The sequence below is a fragment of the Bubalus kerabau genome, chromosome 20 (genome assembly GCF_029407905.1).
Source record: "Bubalus kerabau isolate K-KA32 ecotype Philippines breed swamp buffalo chromosome 20, PCC_UOA_SB_1v2, whole genome shotgun sequence".
NCBI classification, from domain to species: domain Eukaryota; kingdom Metazoa; phylum Chordata; class Mammalia; order Artiodactyla; family Bovidae; genus Bubalus; species Bubalus kerabau.
The window spans coordinates 20,817,623-20,838,081 of NC_073643.1; the positions used below are offsets into that span (position 1 = coordinate 20,817,623).

At 38.5% G+C, this 20,459-nt stretch overlaps 1 protein-coding gene and 1 pseudogene across 1 annotated transcript in view; both read right to left on the reverse strand.

Annotated features, from left to right (window-relative positions):
• LOC129635131 (metabotropic glutamate receptor 7) overlaps positions 1-20,459 on the reverse strand; it is a 651,100-nt gene that overhangs the window by 487,150 nt on the left and 143,491 nt on the right. The gene's annotated exons all lie outside the window — the stretch shown is intronic.
• On the reverse strand, positions 17,286-17,882 carry LOC129635135 (40S ribosomal protein S10-like; annotated as a pseudogene).

The window sequence follows — 20,459 nt, forward strand, 5'->3', positions numbered from 1 at the left end:
GAACACTACCAAGTACTGAAAGAAGTGGGGAAATGTGGGGGCACTCATACATTTTATAGATGAGAGGACAGAAGCTTGGAAATTGATTTGTCCAACCCTGCATAGCTAAAATCAGTGCTGGGACAAAAACCAAGGTCAGCTGATCCTTAGTCCTGCTGTGTCCCCACCAGCTCTCAGTATTCTGATGACATGAGGGTCTCCCCACTGCTCCAACCCTTACTCTTTCCTCCATCATATTTCTCTAAATGAATCAATAAACCAGCACAGATGGAACACTTGTAACCCCCTTGACCTAGCCCATCAAACTTCTCTATACAGTGAACATTTCTGTTAAAACTTTTATAAGAGTGTCTCTTCATTTAATGAATCAGTGCCTGAGATTTTAACTCAATCCCTACCCCTTCCCCCCAAAAAAACCGCATGTTTATTTGTATATCCTTAGAGGATAAAATTGATTGAGTCTTCATCCTCTCCATCGGAAAGGGATAATTGTACTCAGATCTCAAGGCTCATTCAACATTGCTGATGGAATATTTAAATACATGGAGTTTATCTTTATAAAACATAAAGAAATCATCAATTTCATATGATTAACTATCAATTTGGATAACAGTTTGCCATGGTGAATATCAAAATTAGACTTCTCTCATATGACCAGCTGTCATTGAAACTGTGACCTCTGCATGCAAAAAATGAAATTCAACTGAACTTTTAGTATTCTGCTATTTCTCAACATCTTTTTCTGTAGTTCTCTTCCCCATCCCCCTTTGGTGTCTCTGCTAAGATAGATTAGATTTGCAGCAAAATATTATTCTCTTGAGACTTGAAAGAGTACACATATCAATAAAAGACATTTTTGAAGAATGCGAGCATTTATCATTGTTAAAGGAACCTTGTTATTTATCAGTGTGTATGTCTGAAACCAAAGAAGTGGAAACAAATGGATCCTGCATTTAATGGCTTTAGAAATATGTCACTCCCACCATTTTTCACATACTCAGAAGAAAGTCTTCCCCTCCCTCACTGAGGAGTGTATATTTAAGGCTTTATGCCAGATAATGCTTCTTAAAAAAAAAAAAAAAATTGCAGTAGAGTTGATTTACAACATTGTGTTAGTTTCAGGTATGTAGCAAAGCGACTCAGTTATTTGTACATGTCTTCTCTTTCAAATTCTTTTCCCCTGTAGGTTGTTACAAAATATTGAGTATATTTCCCTGTGCTCCACAGTAGGTCTCTGTTGGTGATCTATTCTATCAGGATTAATGTGCACACAGATAATGTTTCTTTAAGCACAAGACATAAGCAGGATGCTGGGTCACATGAGCGTTTTCATCTATGTGGCTAAAGCAGGTGGCTTTGTGTAAATGCTTCTCATGTCCCAAGAGATGACCGAATTATTAACAGTAAAGTAGTAAAGTGTTCATTGAGTTTTCCAAGGGCCTTGGGTAGAACAAGACATGTGAAGTGAATTCCTCCATCTTCCAATTTACTAGTCTGCTCTTGGAGAAATCCTGTTTGCATTCAATTTTCTTTAGAGCATTCTCACAAGAAGTCAAGTCACAAACCAGTCCATCAAGTGTGGGAAATCAGTACTTCCTGAGTTCTCAGGCCACTTAAAAATGTGAAGAATTTACTGCAATAAATCTCTCCCGATAGGTCAGTCTACCATTTGCAAATGAAATATGAGTTTATTGACAAGATTATTTTGACATATCTAATTCACCACCTTCCACATTATCAACCACTCTAGCTTTGATGGGGTGCAAGGCTTCCATCAGGAGTCAAGAAACAGATCCTTCTACAACCATTTCATAAGCTTTAGTCAAAGTTGTACCAGATAAAGCCTAGGTCCTGTTCTAAGACAGGGCTGTTAGTATTAAACCAGGATGACATTTCTTTTTCCTTCAATGCCTTTGCAAACATACTTGTTTTTAGTGACATATTCATTTTTTATTGTGATTTGATAACAGAAATGAACAATTTTTCATTCTTAAAGACAGAATATATTCAAAAGCTGCTGCTGCTACTGCTAAGTCGCTTCAGTCATGTCCGATTCTGTGCGACCCCATAGATGGCAGCCCACCAGGCTCCCCTGTCCCCGGGATTCTCCAGGCAAGAACACTGGAGTGGGTTGCCATTTCCTTCTCCAACGCATGAAAGTGAAAAGTGAAAGTGAATTCTTTCAGTCGTGTCCGACTCTTAGCAACGCCATGGACTGCAGCCTACCAGGCTTCTCCGTCCATGGGATTTTCCAAGCAAGAGTACTGGAGTGGGGTGCCATTGCCTTCTCCAGAAAGAGATATGAGTGACTAAATAAAACATGACCAGTTTTTAACATGACCGGATTTATGTTTTGGGTCACAAAGTGGAGAAAAAATGAGTAAGAGAGGATGAGGCATCACAGCCACCTATTATTGCATATGCAAAGGGCTACTGAAATTAAACAAATGAAATAATTAATGAGAAGTTTATGTTTCATGCATAAAAATAAAACTGAGGTTTTTGAAGCAGCTGGGCCTGCAATGTGATTGCTTTTGGTAGGCAGAGCTACAGGTGAGTGTTAGAGCAACACCCACAAGGAAAGAATGTAAGAGAACAAATGTTTCCACCCAGAGCATAGTAAGTCAGCAATCACACAAACCTCAAGTTTACTGATTGTCCCAACAATGCCAAATTACATCTTGAAATGTGATTATACAAAATACAGTGCAATCAACCAGTGTTTCGAAAAATATTAAGAAAATGCATGTAATCTTGTAACAATGAATAGGGATTTTAATTTAGGCTGAACCAAGCAATCACCTTTGTGATGATGTGAGCTCCAAGCTTTGAGCTAGCTCTATTAAATTTCCTTCCTTTAAGGGGAAGGTACATGCTGTATGTCACTCATATACCTTAATTAGAGACTAGGGTCAGATCTAGATTGCTACTTTTTTGACAGTGTTGAGAATTAGAATGGAATGAACGCACAGATCATTTGTATCTAAAGAGATGTTCTATATTCATACATAATGTGGATTCAACTCATGTTACTTGTGAACGACACATAGAGACTTCAGTTTTGAACCCTGTATCCCCACTGAAATCAACTGCAAGCTTCAGGAATTACTCAAAGAGATAAATTGGAAGAAGAAAATTCCATGAAACAAGATGATAAATAGAAGAGTGGCAAGACATTAAAAAAAAAATCAAGAATCTTCTTTCCTTTCAAACCAAAGTTTGAGTTGTCTTATCAAAAAGGGGTTAGGACTGACATATATACACTGATATATTTAAGACAGATAGCCAATAAGCACCTACTGTATAGCACAGGGACCTCTTCAGTATCCTGTAATAACCTAAATGGGGAAATAATTAGAAAAATAATAGATACATGTATATGAATAACTGAATCACTTTGCTGTGCACCTGAAACTAACACGATATTGTAAATCAACTATAGTTCAATATGAAATACAGATTAAAAAACAAAAGACGGTTGACATCACACTTCAACTTTAAAAAGCAGTGGACTGTGTGGAAGCTGCGCATGTGCTCAGTTGCTCAGTACTGTCTGACTCTTTGTGACCCACTGGGCTGAGTAGCCCACCAGGTTCCTCAGATCATGGGATTTTTCAGGCAAGAACACTGGAGTGGGTTGCCATTTCCTCCTCCAGGGGATCTTATCCCTGGGTCTCCTCTGTCTCCTGTAGTGGCAGGCAAATTCTTTACCACAGAGCCACCCGGGAAGCCCCAGGTGGAAGTGAGGGTGATCTAAAATTTCAGCGGCTATCCAACATACACTGCGTCCTGCCGCAGGGATATAGGATTTACCTGGATGTTGTAAGCATATGTGCACTGCGCCTTACAACATTTCACCCAAAATTCTGCTACTATCTGTACATTTTTAGGCTCTCTCTCCTTATAATTTACAGTCATGTGCTTTTGCAAGGGAAAGCACACTAATAATCCTAGGAGGTTTGCTATGCATTAGACCCTACTTGGTGTTTAGGTATGATCTTCATTCAATAAAATAACCCAAGAATACTACAGGATGAATCAAAGGAATACTGAAATGGGGTGGTACAAATGGTCAGGCAATAAGAGATTCACTATTTGTAGGGAATCTCAACAAGAAATAACTACAAGTTATCTGTTTGCCTTTTTTTTTTTTTTACAACCTTGGGCTAGCAATTGTAAACAATAGCAGGAAAAATATGCTCCCCTCCAAAAACTTTGGTCAATCTAAACCAGGATCTGTCAAACTTTTTTTGTTAAAGGTCAGATAGTAAATATTTCAGACCATGTAGATCACGTGATCTCTGTTGCAGTTACTCAATTCTACTCAATTTAGCATAAAAGCAGCCATTTTCCCTAGACAAGATGTTAAAAAAAATGGTAATTTAAAAAATAATTATAAAAATAGACAGCTGAAAAACTTTAACCCAAAGGTTGAAGTTTACTGACCACTCTTGGTCTAAGTTCTACACACTGCAGTAACTGTTGAGTTTTGGTAATATATACATAAGCTTCAAATGAGTGCAACTTTTATCATTTACTCTTTTTAACAAACATTGCCTACATAGAACTGAACTCAGAGAATCCTAAATTATGCATCTGCTCTGGACATATGCAGATTCAGTCACACTTACACATACACATTTCAAGAATAAGTTCATTATAGCCAGGAATCAACAAAGTCACATTAGGCATAGTTCATGCCTTCAATTCCTCTGAAATGAAGTGAAAGTTGCTCAGTCGTGTCCAACTCTTTACAACCCCATGGACTATACAGTCCATGGAATTCTCCAGGCCAGAATACTGGAGTGCATAGCCTTTCCCTCCTCTAGGGGATCTTCCCAACCCAGGGACTGAACCCAGGTCTCCTGCACTGCAGGTGGATTCTTTACCAGCTGAGCCACAAGTGAAGCCCAAGAACACTGGAGTGGGTAGTCTATCCCTTCTCCAGAGAATCCTCCCGGCCCAGGAATCAAACTGGGGTCTCCTGCATTGCAGGCAGATTCTTCACCAACTGAGCTATCAGGGAAACCCTCCAATTCCTCTAGCATTGCATATTCTCAGATTTAAAAAGTACATTTGTAATAATAACCGCATGATGATTGCAGACAGGAAGAACACTTAATACTTCAATTCTGTTAATTGTTGTAAAGCAATGGATTAATGTCAATGACTTATCAGTCACCATTTTATCTAATTTTATAGAAACAAAATTTCAGAAAGTGTTGCAAAATATGAGATACATTAATGATTTGTTTTTGCAAACATATTTCAGGGGAAAACCCCCAAATGTGGAAACATTTGAAAAATTCATATCAAAGAAGTACAGACACTGATGTTCTGACAACTTATAGAATTTCATGAAGCTTGCATTTTATGGTTATCTGTAAGAGTTTTGCTAGTTGTGTATTTATTGCTTCTTGTGGGGGAAAAATTCTTTTTGAAATAAAATGAGTAAAAAGGGCTCTCTGATCAACTGTGAACAAATTCAGATTAACAAATATGGTTAAGCTGTCTAATGAACATGAATATGCAAAAAGATCAACTTTTACAAAATAGTTAAATTCACCAAAGTTAAATCCTGCAAACAGAAACTGGGATGTTATCTGTTACTGCGATAGGCCAACAGATATGGACATTTAGGATTTTTCCTTTTAGTAAAAAAGATGATACATTTAAATTTTATCTTCTCTTACTGTTTTTCTATTCTATACTGTAAATTTATTTGTATATTTATTACAAGCCTGTGTAGACATATGAACTGCAATAAGTTAAGATTTTTACTGCTAGAATTTTTAAATTATTACTATTATTCATTTCATTTCATGATTAGTATTGAAAATAATTTTGTCATGTAGAGGAAAAAGTCATTAGAAATTTTGTGACAGTGTCAAATAGGCTAAGAACACCAAAGGTAAATGGCATGTTTCTTTCAAAAATGGGGGAAAAGATGAGAAAGTGATTTTTCCAAGAGTAGCTATGAGGTAAATTAAGTCTGATTTCAAAAGTAAGTTTATAGGTACTTGAAAAGATACTCAACATTGGTAATTATTAGAGTAATGCAAATCAAAATGCAACAAGGTACGGCCTCACACTGGTCAGAATGGCCATCATTAAAAAGTCCACAGATGACAAATGCTGGAGAGAATGTGGAGAAAAGGGAACCCCTCTTTACTATTGGTGGGAATTTAAGTTGTTACAGTCACTTTGCAGAACAGTATGGAGGTTCTTTAGGAAACTAAAAATAGAATTACAACATGATCCAGTGATACCACTCCTGGGCATAAATCTGAACAAAACCATACTTTGAAAATACATATACACCAAGACACAGAAATAACTGAAATGTCCACTGACTGATGAATGGGTGAAGAAGATGTGGCATAGTACATACAATGGAATATTACTCAGCCTTAAAAGAGAATGAAAATATGCCATTTGCAGCTACATGGTTGGACCTAGAGATGGTCAGAAAGAGAAAGCCAATACCATATGATAACACTTACATGGGAATCTAAACTATGACACAAATGAATTTATCTATGAAATAGAAACAGTCTTACAGACATAGAGAACAGACTTGCAGTTGCCAAGGTCAGGGATGTGGGGGGAAGGTTGAATTGGGAGTTTGGGACTAGCAGATGCAAACTATTATTTATGGAACAGATAAACAATGAGCTCCTATTGTAAAGCAGAGATAACTATGTTCAATATTTTATAATGAACCATAATGGAAAAAAAGTAGGTCTAACTATATAACATAATATCCCACTACATCATAAACAGACTATAAACAGAATATAACAACAGCTATGACTTGGAGCAAACCTGAGTTATAACATGGAAAGCCAGCCCTAGGTTTCCTAGCCAGTGCTCTACTGAGACTTGATTAAATATGAATTGCAATAAAGAGACAGAAGGAGGTCACAACTTATAAATTCACCTAGTCCAGCCTTTCCCAAACTACATCTCCCTATTCAAAGCAGATGACATAGCACTTCCTATTAATTACATAATACAGTACTGAGTTTTCAAAAATCTGTCCATTTTGACTGTTAGCATCAGTTCTATGCACTAGGGTGCCGATCTGAGTACACACACACACACACACACACATGACATACCCACAAACACATATCACATACATGTACCACATACAATACACATCACACATATACACACACAGATATCACAAGTGCACACCTATATATCTCTCTCTCACACACACACACCACACATACTACACAAATATACATCACACACCATGACCACACACACACCACACATTCTCACTCCTGAAGCCAAATATTCTGGTATTTTGGTAATCAGTATTTCACGACTATGTGTATCTGTGATTATGAGTTTTGTGATTTCTACTTAGCTAATTAAACCTAGGGAAATTAGTGTGTTTCTCTCAATTTCCTTCAAAGTTCATTTTTCTATCACAACTTAAATGAGTTATTAGGCTGCAATAGAGACAAATTAAGATTTCCGATTATGTTCTCCTTTTTCAGAAAGATACTGACACCGTAGTTCCAGTTATATTTGAAACTGTCACTTTACAAAGGTATATACAGCACTTTTAATTACAAGACCTAATCTTCTGAATTGGTTTGATTTGTATGTTGCTGGAATCAGCTTTCATGTAAAATTGGTTTTATAGAATTTTAAAATAAAATATCATGTCAGGAACCCTATTTATTTCTTTTAGAAAAACTGCTGAAGTGGTTTATGTATGTCAATAATTCTCTTTCTAAAATTTTTAACTTCCAGGAAAAATCCATGTGTACAATTTTGAAGAATCTTTCAGTGATTTGGGCTCCAATAAGTTACATTTGTGTAGATACTGCTCTGGAATGATACTCTTGATAAAAATATTTCTGCCAACTAATGTCCCAAAGCCTTTAAACTCAATTCTTATTTATACAATGAAATGCCTTTCCAAACTCTTCTCCCTGGTTGGTTTGCATTTAACAGTAAAGCTTAACTTCAAATTCTTTCTTATTTTAAAGAGTCAAAAGTGCTCTTTCATATCCATTAAATCAAGATCCCACAAACATGGGGCTTGTCCTTCTTATACTATAGTTTGCATACAACTTTGGTGTTTGTCTTTATTTCCTATTAATATTAATAATAATAACTGAAAAATAAGATCCTCATCCAAACTTGAACTGAGAACTTAGTGTGTGCTAAGCTTTGCATCTAGCATTTCATGGGCACTGTCTATGTTAAATTCACATTTTTATGAGGCTGACACCACTCTTGCCTTCATTTAACAGATGTGAAAACTGAAGCACAAAGAAGTTAAAGAAAAAGACTCTTTTTCTGTGTTGTAGTCTACAGTATTAACATCTAACCCCAGCTGTCTGACCCTAGGACCCATGCTCTTGACATTTCCCACAACTCAGAAGCTGGAATTAGAATAAAATCAAGGCCGCAAAAAGTAAATGGTAGGTCGAAGATGTGAATACAAGTTTTCCAATAAACCAATCAAAACTGGAACAGAAGAGTAAGCTAACTTGCCTACAATTTGAGATCAGATCCAGTGATGAAAACAGTCTAAAACTCCAAGCCCTCTGTCTGCTGGTTAATCCTTGGACAGGATAGAAAGGAAGAAGGGAAATTCCTCTGGTCCAGATTTCCCAAGTGACGCTCCCTCTTCTGGGAGATGTGAACAAAAGAGTAATTTGGCAAACGCATTTGGGGATTATTGCACAATATTTGTCACTCTCAGTGTTTCATAATGTGACTTTAATATTACAAAGATTTTGACAAGTCCTGCATAAAAGACACCTTCTTAATTATGTTTAATCAAATGTTGCTCAGATTTACTAGTTCACAAATCCTATTTGCGTAGGTAGCACAATGATGGCCCAAAGATGTTCAGTGCTTACATCTCAGAAATGTTGATTAGGTTAGATTTTACGGAAGGGAAAGTATAAGACTGTAGATGGAATTACGACTGTTAGGTAACTGACTTTGACATGAGATTATCCAGTGGGCTCATCCTGGGCCACTGTATGAGAGAAAGAAGAAGAGTCAGAGAGAGTTTGAAACACGCTACACTATTTGCTTTGAAGATGGACCATGAACCAAGGGATGGAGTCAACCTCTAGAATCCGGAAAATGGAAGGAATCAAGTTCTTCTTCAAATTTCAGAAGGAAGACAGACTTGCAGACACCTTGGTTTTAGACACCTGAGACACCTTTTGGACCTTGGACCTTCAGTACTACAAGATAATGCATCTTGTTTTATATTGTTTTAAGCCGTTGCTGTTAAGGTAATTTGCTACAGTGATACACAGGAAATGAATACACCATTCTCCTTGCAACACCTAATGTCAAACTTAATTTTGGAAATACAGACCTAGTCCATTATCCTGGCTTGATGAGACACATCTTAAAAGCTTGTGGAAAATGGAATCCTGACATTTCAACGTAGTTTCTCTAAAATGTTAACGTGAACATGAATTGTGTGGGTGTGTTTTACAAATACAGATTCTGATTCTATAGGTCTAGGGTGGGACTTAAAATTTTGCATTTCTGAAAACCTCCCAGGTGATACTGGTGTTGATGCTGCTGGTTGATATTCACATTTAGAGCAGCAAAGTTAAAAGTGTATACCCCACCCCACCCCCAAAAAAAGAAAGAAAGAAAGAAAGAAACAAACCCAAAACAACTCTAGCCTTCTGAGGAAAACTTTGGTAAAAGGAATCCCATGAAGTTTCAAACAGAAAATGCCTACCTGAAGATAAACAATCAAGGAAATAGATTTGTAAGTATTGCTTCATCCATCAATGTTTATGACACAGAAAAATTTCTACACAAAGGGGGCAGAAGAGAAATGTCACAATTCACTGGTGTCTCCTATTTCTAACAATTTAGAAACAATCTGCATCACTAATAAGACAGAAGAAGCATGAGACACAAGAGGAGGTCTTATGAAATATTCTCAATTTGACCACAAAGCCACCTAAAATAATTGTTTAGCACTGTAAAAAGAATTAGAGTCACACAGAATAAAATAAATTATAAAATAAGACTCTGGAAATTTCTGCCTTATTCTCTTAAAAACTGTACTTTAAAACAAATTTTATTCCCGATGTTTCATCCTTGCTTTAGAAACACCCAAGAGGATGGAACCAGAAAGCCTCATCAATTATCTCACCTCTTACCTGCCTGGGGGAGGAAAAAGGGCTTAAGTAATAGAGAGGATGCCAAAGAGAACCATTCTCTGCTACCTTGCCAGCACAAAAAGAACAGATGCTTTTTTTCTCTTTTCTTTTCAGAGTAAATTTAGTGTCCATGAAAGGTGCCAAGTTAAAATCCCTAGAAATGAATGCATTCTCCTTACCTGCAAGTCTGGCAATGGTGATAAAAGCTTTTTCATAAAACTGCCCAGTCCCACAGGAGAGCTCATTTCAGGACCATTTGTACTTAACTGGTCTTTATATAAGGAGATAAAAATTACAAGCTCAACCATTAGCAAGCTGTCGATTGTAGGTAGTTTAAAGATTAACTCAAAATACATTGTTCCATGACTCGAGACACCTTTGTTTCAACATTACCACATGTGTACAGCACTGTAGAATTTACAAAGCACTCTATAATAGTCAACACTTACTGGAAACAATTTTCTGAGCTCTTGCTACGTGCCAGGCATGCTGAGGCTTTGTATCAGGGCTTTACATGTTTTATCATATTTACATTTTGTGACAGTCTATAAATAGGTATCACCACAATTTTAACTTCGTAGATGCACAAGCCAAAACAGAGTCACCATATCCATCACCACATATGTTGCCTACGGTCACACAGCTAACCAGCAGAGGAGCCAGGACTTTAATCCAGGATACGGTTCCAGAGAGAACTCATTTCATAATTATATAACTGTTGTCACAATTAAAAAAGACACAAAGTTGTCTAAATAATGAAACTGATACATAGGGAGCATGGCATGCCAAATGTCATACACAGGAAGTCATATTTAAAGGCAGCATTCTGCCTTTCAGAGACCAAGGACTTTCCAACTGTTCCAGATACAGTGAGTCAGCAGGCTACCTTTCACTGAGTTTTGCTGGTGTAGATAGGTTCAACTTTTGCCCATAAAAATAAGAAAAGCTATGATTGGAAAAGGTCAGTTTTCATTCCAATCCCAAAGAAAGGCAATGCCAAAGAATGCTCAAACTACCGCACAATTGCACTCATCTCACATGCTAGTAAAGTAATGTGCAAAATTCTCCAAGCCAGGCTTCAGCAATATGTGAACTGTGAACTACCTGATATTCAAGCTGGTTTTAGAAAAGGCAGAGGAACCAGAGATCAAATTGCAAACATTTGCTGGATCATAGAAAAAGCAAGAGAGTTCCAGAAAAACATCTATTTCTGCTTTATTGACTATGCCAAAGCCTTTGACTGTGTGGATCACAATAAACTGTGGAAAATTCTGAAAGAGATGGGAATACCAGACCACCTGATCTGCCTCTTGAGAAATCTGTATGCAGGTCAGGAAGCAACAGTTAGAACTGGACATGGAACAACAGACTGGTTCCAAATAGGAAAAGGAGTACATCAAGGCTGTATATTATCACCCTGCTTATTTAACCTATATGCAGAGTACATCATGAGAAATGCTGGACTGGAAGAAACACAAGCTGGAATCAAGATTGCCGGGAGAAATATCAATAACCTCATATATGCAGATGACACCACCCTTATGGCAGAAAGTGAAGAGGAACTCAAAAGCCTCTTGATGAAAGTGAAAGTGGAGAGTGAAAAAGTTGGCTTAAAGCTCAACATTCAGAAAACGAAGATCATGGCATCCGGTCCCACCACTTCATGGGAAATAGATGAGGAAACAGTGGAAACAGTGTCAGACTTTATTTTTCTGGGCTCCAAAATCACTACAGATGGTGACTGCAGACATGAAATTAAAAGATGCTTACTCCTTGGAAGGAAAGTTATGACCAACTTAGATAGCATATTCAAAAGCAGAGACATTATTTTGCCAACAAAGGTTCGTCTAGTCAAGGCTATGGTTTTTCCTGTGGTCATGTATGGATGTGAGAGTTGGACTGTGAAGAAGGCTGAGCGCCAAAGAATTGATGCTTTTCAACTGTGGTGTTGGAGAAGACTCTTGAGAGTCCCTTGGACTGCAAGGAGATCCAACCAGTCCATTCTGAAGGAGATCAGCCCTGGAATTTCTTTGGAAGAAATGATGCTAAAGCTGAAACTCTACCTCATGTGAAGAGTTGACTCATTGGAAAAGACTCTGATGCTGGGAGGGATTGGGGGCAGGAGGAGAAGGGGACGACAGAGGATGAGATGGCTGGATGGCATCACTGACTCGATGGACGTGAGTCTCAGTGAACTCCGGGAGTTGGTGATGGACAGGGAGGCCTGGCGTGCTGCGATTCATGGGGTTGCAAAGAGTCGGACACGACTGAGCGACTGATCTGATCTGATGACAAACCTAGACAGAGTATTATTTGGCAAAACTAATACAATTTTGTAAAGTTTAAAAATAAAATAAAATTAAAAAAAATAAATAAAAAGCAGAGACATTCCTCTGCCAACAAAGGTCCATATAGTCAAAGCTACATTTTTTGCAGTAGTCATACATGGATGTTAAGAGTTGGACCATAAAGATGGCTGAGCGCCAAAGAATCAATGCTTTCGAACTGTGGTGCTGTGCTGTAGAAGACTCTTGAGAGTCCCCTGGACAGTGAGGAGATCAAACCAGTCAATTCTAAAGGAAGTCAACTCTGAAGATTCATTGGAGGGACTGATGATGAAGCTGAAGCTCCAGTACTTTGGCCACCTGATGTGAAAAACTGACTCACTGGAAAAAACCCTGATGCTGGCAAGGATTGAAGGCAGGAGGAGAAGGGGATGACAGAGGATGAGATGGTTGGATGGCATCACAGGCTCAATGGATGTGAGTTTGAGCAAGCTCCGGGAGACTGTGGACAGGGAAGCCTAGTGTGCTGCTGTCCAAAGTGCTGGACACAACTGAGTACCTGAACAACAACAATATCAACAAGCCTTTTTAGAACTAATGAGTATACAAAGTGTTAAATGTTTCTGACTTTCCAATTAGACAATAAATTAAGTTTTATTTTAACAGAGGAAACACATCTATTTCTGATGGGACCATCCATGCCTTGGAAGAAACTCAGGCTGGTGAAGTTCCCTTGTGGTCATGAGGTCCCCTTCATGGCACTGAACCAAGAGAGAAGTTTATAGGGAAGAACATGGGCCATGGTTTTCAGGACCAAGATAAACAGTCCAGATGTGACCATTTATTTCATAAAACTGATTCCCAGCAGGAAAAACCATAACCACAATTCAACAGGCATTTCATAGAAGCAGTTCTTTGGGTTCAATGAATATAAACCAACTAAAGCTTGCTTTTCCACTTACATACACCGGCACAGACACACACATCAGGAAGTATGAAGTCCTGGAGAAGCATTCACACCATGGAAATGGTGTTTAGCTGAGTTTTACAGGAGTGGAGCTAAAAAGGCATGAAGTCAAGAGTGGACACTCCCCACTTTCTCTTTGGGGCACACCTTACAGCTGTTTGATTCCTTACCTTTCTACCTTCTTTCAACTTTATACTCCTACCTCCACAGAGAACTTTCTCTGCTTTGTCATGGTTTCTGGTCCCTCATAACATAAGCTTTCCCTCTTCCACAGAAGGCACTCGGCCTTCTTTAGGGTCCTACTCTCTATATATAGTCATATAGCTTTGACTATTCCTTAGTCTTCCCAAAAAACTAAATGACAACTCTGTTTGATACATCTTATTTATTTTGAAATGACTCAGTTTATATTCAACTCATTCAGCAAAGACCTGAGAATTCCCTGTTTTCTAATTATATCTTTTCTCCTAACATTCTTGCCAATTCAACCTTATACTTCATCATGGCACATGCCATACACGCTCTGAGCTTGCTCATATACTTGTCTTACCAACTGGATAGTTGCCATATTATACCAGCTGTCACAACTTACTCATCATATGTCCTTAACACCAAGTAAATGCCTATGTAAATTGGTGTTCAATAGATGTTTGTCAGATCAATAGTAAATGAATCCAAAAGTCTATATATTAAATAATCAATAAGTAAGTTAGAAAGAATAGAAAAAAGGAAATGAGATGGTCCTTTAAGAAGCTTAACAAGATGAATTAAAGCAATGATGTCACTCACTTTTTAAACATAAAATACTATTCATTTAATAATTATATATATATTTTTAAATTTATCTGAACACTGGTTTGCTCAGGTAAGACAAATTGTAGTCTGGGGTTTACCAAATTTTCATTTTTATCTTATATTTAGTTTAACCATGATAAAATTAAAGATAACAAAATCAAACCAAGAGCCTAATACTGCTTAATTAACAATTTTTATTTGGAAATTGCTTTAGGGCATCTTCTATTAAACATGACCTTATCACTTTGAGCATATCTTAAATATAGCATTTATCGGAGAAGGCTATGGCACCCCACTCCAGTACTCTTGCCTGGAAAATCCCATGGATAGAGGAGCCTGGAAGGCTGCAATCCATGGGGTCGCTGAGGGTCAGACATGACTGAGCGACTTCACTTTCACTTTTCACTTTCATGCATTGGAGAAGGAAATGGCAACCCACTCCAGTGTTCTTGCCTGGAGAATCCCAGGGAAGGGGCATCCTGGTGGGCTGCCGTCTATGGGGTTGCAGAGAGTCGGACACGACTGAAGTGACTCAGCAGCAGCATAGCATTTATGCATCTTTTCACTGCTAACAATGTTTTTGCTAAGTAAATCAAATTCCCCATAATATATAAATGCTATTGTAAACTTAATTTAGAAATCAAAATGCTATTCAATAACAACTGAAAAGCAAATACTAAAAAGACAAGATATCAAAGAAAAAAGTGTTTGTCCTCACAATAATATATTACTTAGAATTCTTAATATCTTGAAAAATCATCAATTATTATTTTGTCTTATAATAGCCTAGGGGAAAAAAAGAGATTCAAATATATGTATCACAATCATCTTTCTTAGCTAGAAACTAAAAAAAATGCAAAACATGCCAATATCTTCCTGTCCATTTTCTTTCCTCTTCATCTTATTCTCTCTCAACTTATTCTTTTTTAAAGTCTTATTAAAAGAAAACCATAATAACATAGACAATGCAATGAAAATATTTAAAATGTATAGGAGCAACTATTTCTTCTTAATGAATAGATATAGATCCAGACAGCTAGATTCATACCTTTTGAACATTTACCCCAGGCCACTACTGACTGTTTCAGAATATCCATTCTGATCAAATGTGGCCAATAAGAGATACTCATCTTTTACAAAATAATGTGGATAGTAAATAGAAATAGATTCTGTTTTAAATGGTCATGGCAAAATAAAGCATTGGAAATCTCCTTCTAGCTCACACTTTTGTTCTGTTAGAAAACTGTCTGGTTCATGAAACCTAACATTCCAGAAGTCACTTATCCAGATTAGGGTGGCAAACCAAAGACTTTATGTGGGAGAAAACATGGGGATAAAATTGCACTCTAGGGTTGTAATGGTTCCTTTTATGTGTCAAATTGACTGGGCCCTGGGGTGCCAAGATTAAATATTGTAACACACACACGTGTATGTGCAGTGCTGTGTCTATATATTCAGTGAAGCCCAAGCAAGCAGAGTTTGATCACGTGGTAGATTAAGCATCCTTCCTTTGACTGGACTGACTACGAATTGTAATATTGTTTTTCATTGGTTCAAGTTCAAACCAAACAACCCTCATAACAAAACCTAACTGTAAGCTAAGCTGGCAAGTTGCTGCACTTTTGTAAGGGAGCAGGACCCTATGGCCCTTGCCCCCCATCATGTCCTCTGCCTGCCTTTTGTCTGTGGAAAACCTTAGTGGAAGAATAAGTTTAATCCGAGAAGAGAGTAATGCAGGAAAAGAGGAAAACAGTGAAAGAAGACTCAATAATAATGTAGTCATTAAGCATGGTCAAGGACCTTTAGTTCTTTCTCAGGGTTACAGATAATATTCTGAGCCACATCCCTTGAGCTGTCTTACAGATACTAAAACACCAGGGGGAGAAGTTAACTACGTGATGACCAGAGTGTACCCAGGACATGAGCTGCCACAATTCTGAGATTCGGCCTCAGACAAATGCTGACTGTGCGGCCTCTGCTTGTAACATGCGCTCCCCCCCTTCCCACCCTCCCCAGCTCTATAAAAGCTCTTGCCCACTGGTTGCCAGCGCAGGAGCTTGAGTGTTGGTCTTTGGACAAATGTCTGCCCCTCCCCGCCTAGTTGCCTGCATCTGAAATAAAGCAAACTTTCCTTTCCATCAACCTAGCCTGTTTATTGGCTTTTGAGCAGAGAGCAGCCAAACCCCACACTCCTTTTGGCAACACTTTTACAATAAACCAGTGATCCTTGAGCATAACGACAATATTACAATAATAATAATAACATATGCCACATTACTATACCAACAAAGTATTTTTCTATACTTATACTGTATATGTGGTTCTCGCTGTACAATAAAAAAAAAAAGTCAAAAATACTTAGGCATTTATAAATCAAAAGGGCTAGGGCTAGATTTCAGTGGGTCAAAACGATGAGTAACTGATCATGTGGCCTCATTTTTGGTTTGAGCTAGTCTGAAATATAACCCATAAAGAACTTGACAATTAGAACTCTAAGGGTATATTCTAGCCCTGTATCTTAGCAATTGATCCTGCAGCAATTTTCATTTCAGATAGTTATGAAGCATGCACTAAGTCCTTCGTCAGACCAGGAGTCAGAGTACATTAAAGATTAAGTCTAGCATACAAAGAGGCTCCCACCTAGGGAAGCCTGACACAGGATACTCTTTTAGAAGTGCATCTTGGCAGGGAATCAAGGGAAAAAAACAAACAAATTAGCCTTTTGTAATTAACTGTGTTGGGATGGAAGTCACACTTTTTTAAGGGAGATACTAAAATTTAGAGGTTGTTCATTTTCTCTTATATCAAGGCAATGTGTTTACAATAAAGAGAAAGGCATTTTTATACAGATATTTCATTAAAGAGGTAGTGGTTAAAACGAGAAATTTAGTAGTGTGGTAGTGCATCATCTTCTGCAATCACCTAAAACATGCCCTCCAATACAGTCCTACGACATAAGGTTACATTCTCAGTGGCAACTCATGGGAAGTTTAGATCAAACTCTTTTTTTTTTTTTTTTTTTTTCTGGCTACAGGTTTATTCAACACAAAACAATCCCTTTCAACTTTACTGAGGTGGCTGACCACGTCCTCAACCAAATCCGCCTCTAAACTGGAATTCAGTTGCTGACCCAACCCCAGCCTTGGGTTTCTTGTCGGTATCAGGGGGCATGGCGCTTTGCAGGTGTCTCTGTTGACCTCCCCTTGTGTGAGTCTTGCAGGATGTTCTCCATCCAGACCTTTGGGCCATGGCCAGCCAGTCTCAGGACGGCTGTGGTGCAGAGTGGCAGGCACAATCTCAGGGGGGCAGGTGGAGGTAATTGCGGAGATACTGGATGCCCTCATAGGTGAGCTACCAGTAGGGTCTCCAGGCAAACTGTTCCTTCACATGGCCTCGTGATTTAAAAGACTGCATGGCTTTCATGACATGAAGATTGGGCATGTTCTTGTCTGCCAGTTTGGGGTGCTTGGGCATGTGGATATCCATCTTGGTCACCATCACCCCCTCCTTAAAAAGAAGTTCATAAATGGCAATCTGGTTCTTCTTGGGCACCAACATTGTGATGACTGCTGTGTCCGGGGCTGGAGCTTGAAAGGACTAGGTCAAACTCATGATCTCCAGATAGTGCATCAGAAGGTTGCATCATTCTAGCCGTAGTTACTCAAGTGGAAATTGATTATGTGTGTTCTCTGGCCTATGTCATTTGGAAGTTGAGACTCCAAATGTGTTGCTTTACATTATAAAATAATGTAAAAATGTCTGAGAATATGAGAGGAAGAAGAAAAAAGGTCATGGAGGGGAGAGAGGAAAGAGGTGGGGAAGAAGGACCAAAAAGATGACAGTGGAGAAATAAGATGAATCTGGGGTGTAAGAATAATGACTGTATCCTAAACAGTCAGAGATGGCTTTCTTCCGTAAAATGTGTATATGATTTAAAGCTCTCTATGTCTGTCTTCTCCATGAATCTGTCACAATATTTAAGAGTTCTGCTTCCTTAATTCTTTTAGATGGGGCTGAGAAAGACCCTGTTAAAACAGGAACACAGATTTCTCAGGAAGGATACATGAAGCAGTTATCAGCTGCCAAGAGTGCAGCACAAATGTGGTAAGATTCGAAAGGCACTCAGCCAAGACGGCCCTGAAAACAAAGGAAGCAACTAGCTCAAGAGGCTTTGTTTTGTTTTGTTTTAATACTAATACAGGGTAGACTGAGGATGCATTTAAGCTGATAAGAGTGTTTCTTGAATTTGGAAGTGTGGTCCTCTGTACTGCTCAGCTGGGGATTTTAATATAGTGTGATTTAGATTCGGGGAGCCCAGGGTGAGGTCTGAGATTCTGAATTTCTAACAAATACCAGGTGATGAGGAAGCTGTGAAGCTCTGAGGATAAAGAACATGCAACTTGGAGAGGGAACCATTTTTAAACCAAGCTGAGGTGTCATAGCTTATCTCTGAATAGATAAGAAGCCATGTAATAAACTGAGAATTGGAAAAAAGTAACTCAAAGAAAATGAGGAAGTGCTGGGAAAAACTGATGTCTTAAGATGACTGCTTCTTAATCATTCATGTTTACCCACCAATGTCTTTTTTGTCCATGCTTCAGTACACACACTAAAGATACTATGGTCCCCAAAAGACCATCTTTGATCACAAGAGGCACAGTCTAGCTAAACGCCAGTGGAGAGCTAATTCAGTTTTCAAACCTTCAACAAAGAAATCACAACAAGTTAAGACTTAATGCAGTGGTTCTGAGCTTACGGTTCCATATAAGCAACATCAGCATCACACAGGAACTTGTCAGTGATGCAACTTTTTCTGGCTTTATCCCACATCTACTGGATCTGAAAATCTTGGGGTGGGACCCAGGGGTACGCACATTAAAAGCCTTTCAAGTGATTCCGAGGCATGCTAAAGTTTGTGAAATATTAGCCTAAAGGAACGGTAGGAGTTAATCTGCAAAAGACCGAGTGGAGGGGAGGGAAGGTTAGAAAGAAAGAGGGGAGAAGATGTTTCACAGCAAGAGGACTTGGATCAGGAAAGAGCAGCCCAAAGGCTGATTTTGCTCTTATCCCTTTAGGCAGCAGAAAACTCAACTTTATTTTGAGAAGGAGAAGCAGGTCTTCTTCATGCATTTTCATCATCAGCCTGGTCCCTAAATGCATTTGGTTTTGCAACTTTGGCTAACTCATCACAGGAGAAACAGTTGAGAAATGGTACTCAACTCTTTAAGGAAGTAGTTCTCAGCCTGCTCACATATTACAAGTACCCTAGGAGCTCTAAACAGATGCAGGGGGTGAACAAAGAACAATTAAACTGGATATCTGGGGCTGGGTCCAGGCATCAGGTTTTTCTAAAGCTCCTCAGATGATTCTAATGAACAGCAAGGGTTGACTGATGCACCGTTTAGTTCAAAAGAATAAGAGTCAGCAAAGTTATGCTTCTGGTAGAATATCTTTGCTGTTGCTTAAGGCAATAAACAAAAGAAGAGGGTGGCTGACAATGAGATAGCTAGATAGCTTCACTGACTCAATTGACATGAATTTGACCAAACTCTAGGAGATAAGTGAAGGACAGAGGAGCCTGGCAGGCTTGCAGGCCATGGGGTCGCAAAGAGTAGGACAAGACTGAGCAAGTGAATAACAACAAAAAGGCAAAAAAGAATACACGAGTGTCCATTTTGGCTTTCTTGTTCAGATCCTTTCTTTTCACACTGGGAAAAGTTTTCTGTTAAACTCTAGGTGTATCTTCATGAGCAGAATGAATCATGGATCCCACCATAAAACTGTAGTATAAACCATATGCTTCCATGGAAGACAGCCTAGTTGAGAGAACATCCTTCCTTCTAGGTCATCTGCTTCTGATTATACAGGGGTTTTGTGCTTTCATTTCTTTTGAGATAGGTCGCAATCTCAAATTGTAGATAACTGATGGCAATAGGAAATAATAATCTAGTCCATAAGACTGTTCTATACATCAGTGTCTCTTTTGCTGTCTCGTACACAGGGTTATTGTTACCATCTTTCTAAATTCCATATATATGCGTTAGTATACTGTATCGGTATAGAACAGTCTTATGGACTCTGTGAGAGAGGGAGAGGGTGGGAAGATTTGGGAGAATGGCATTGAAACATGTAAAATATCATGTATGAAACGAGTTGCCAGTCCAGGTTCGATGCACGATACTGGATGCTTGGGGCTTGTGCACTGAGACGACCCAGAGGGATGGAATGGGGAGGGAGGAG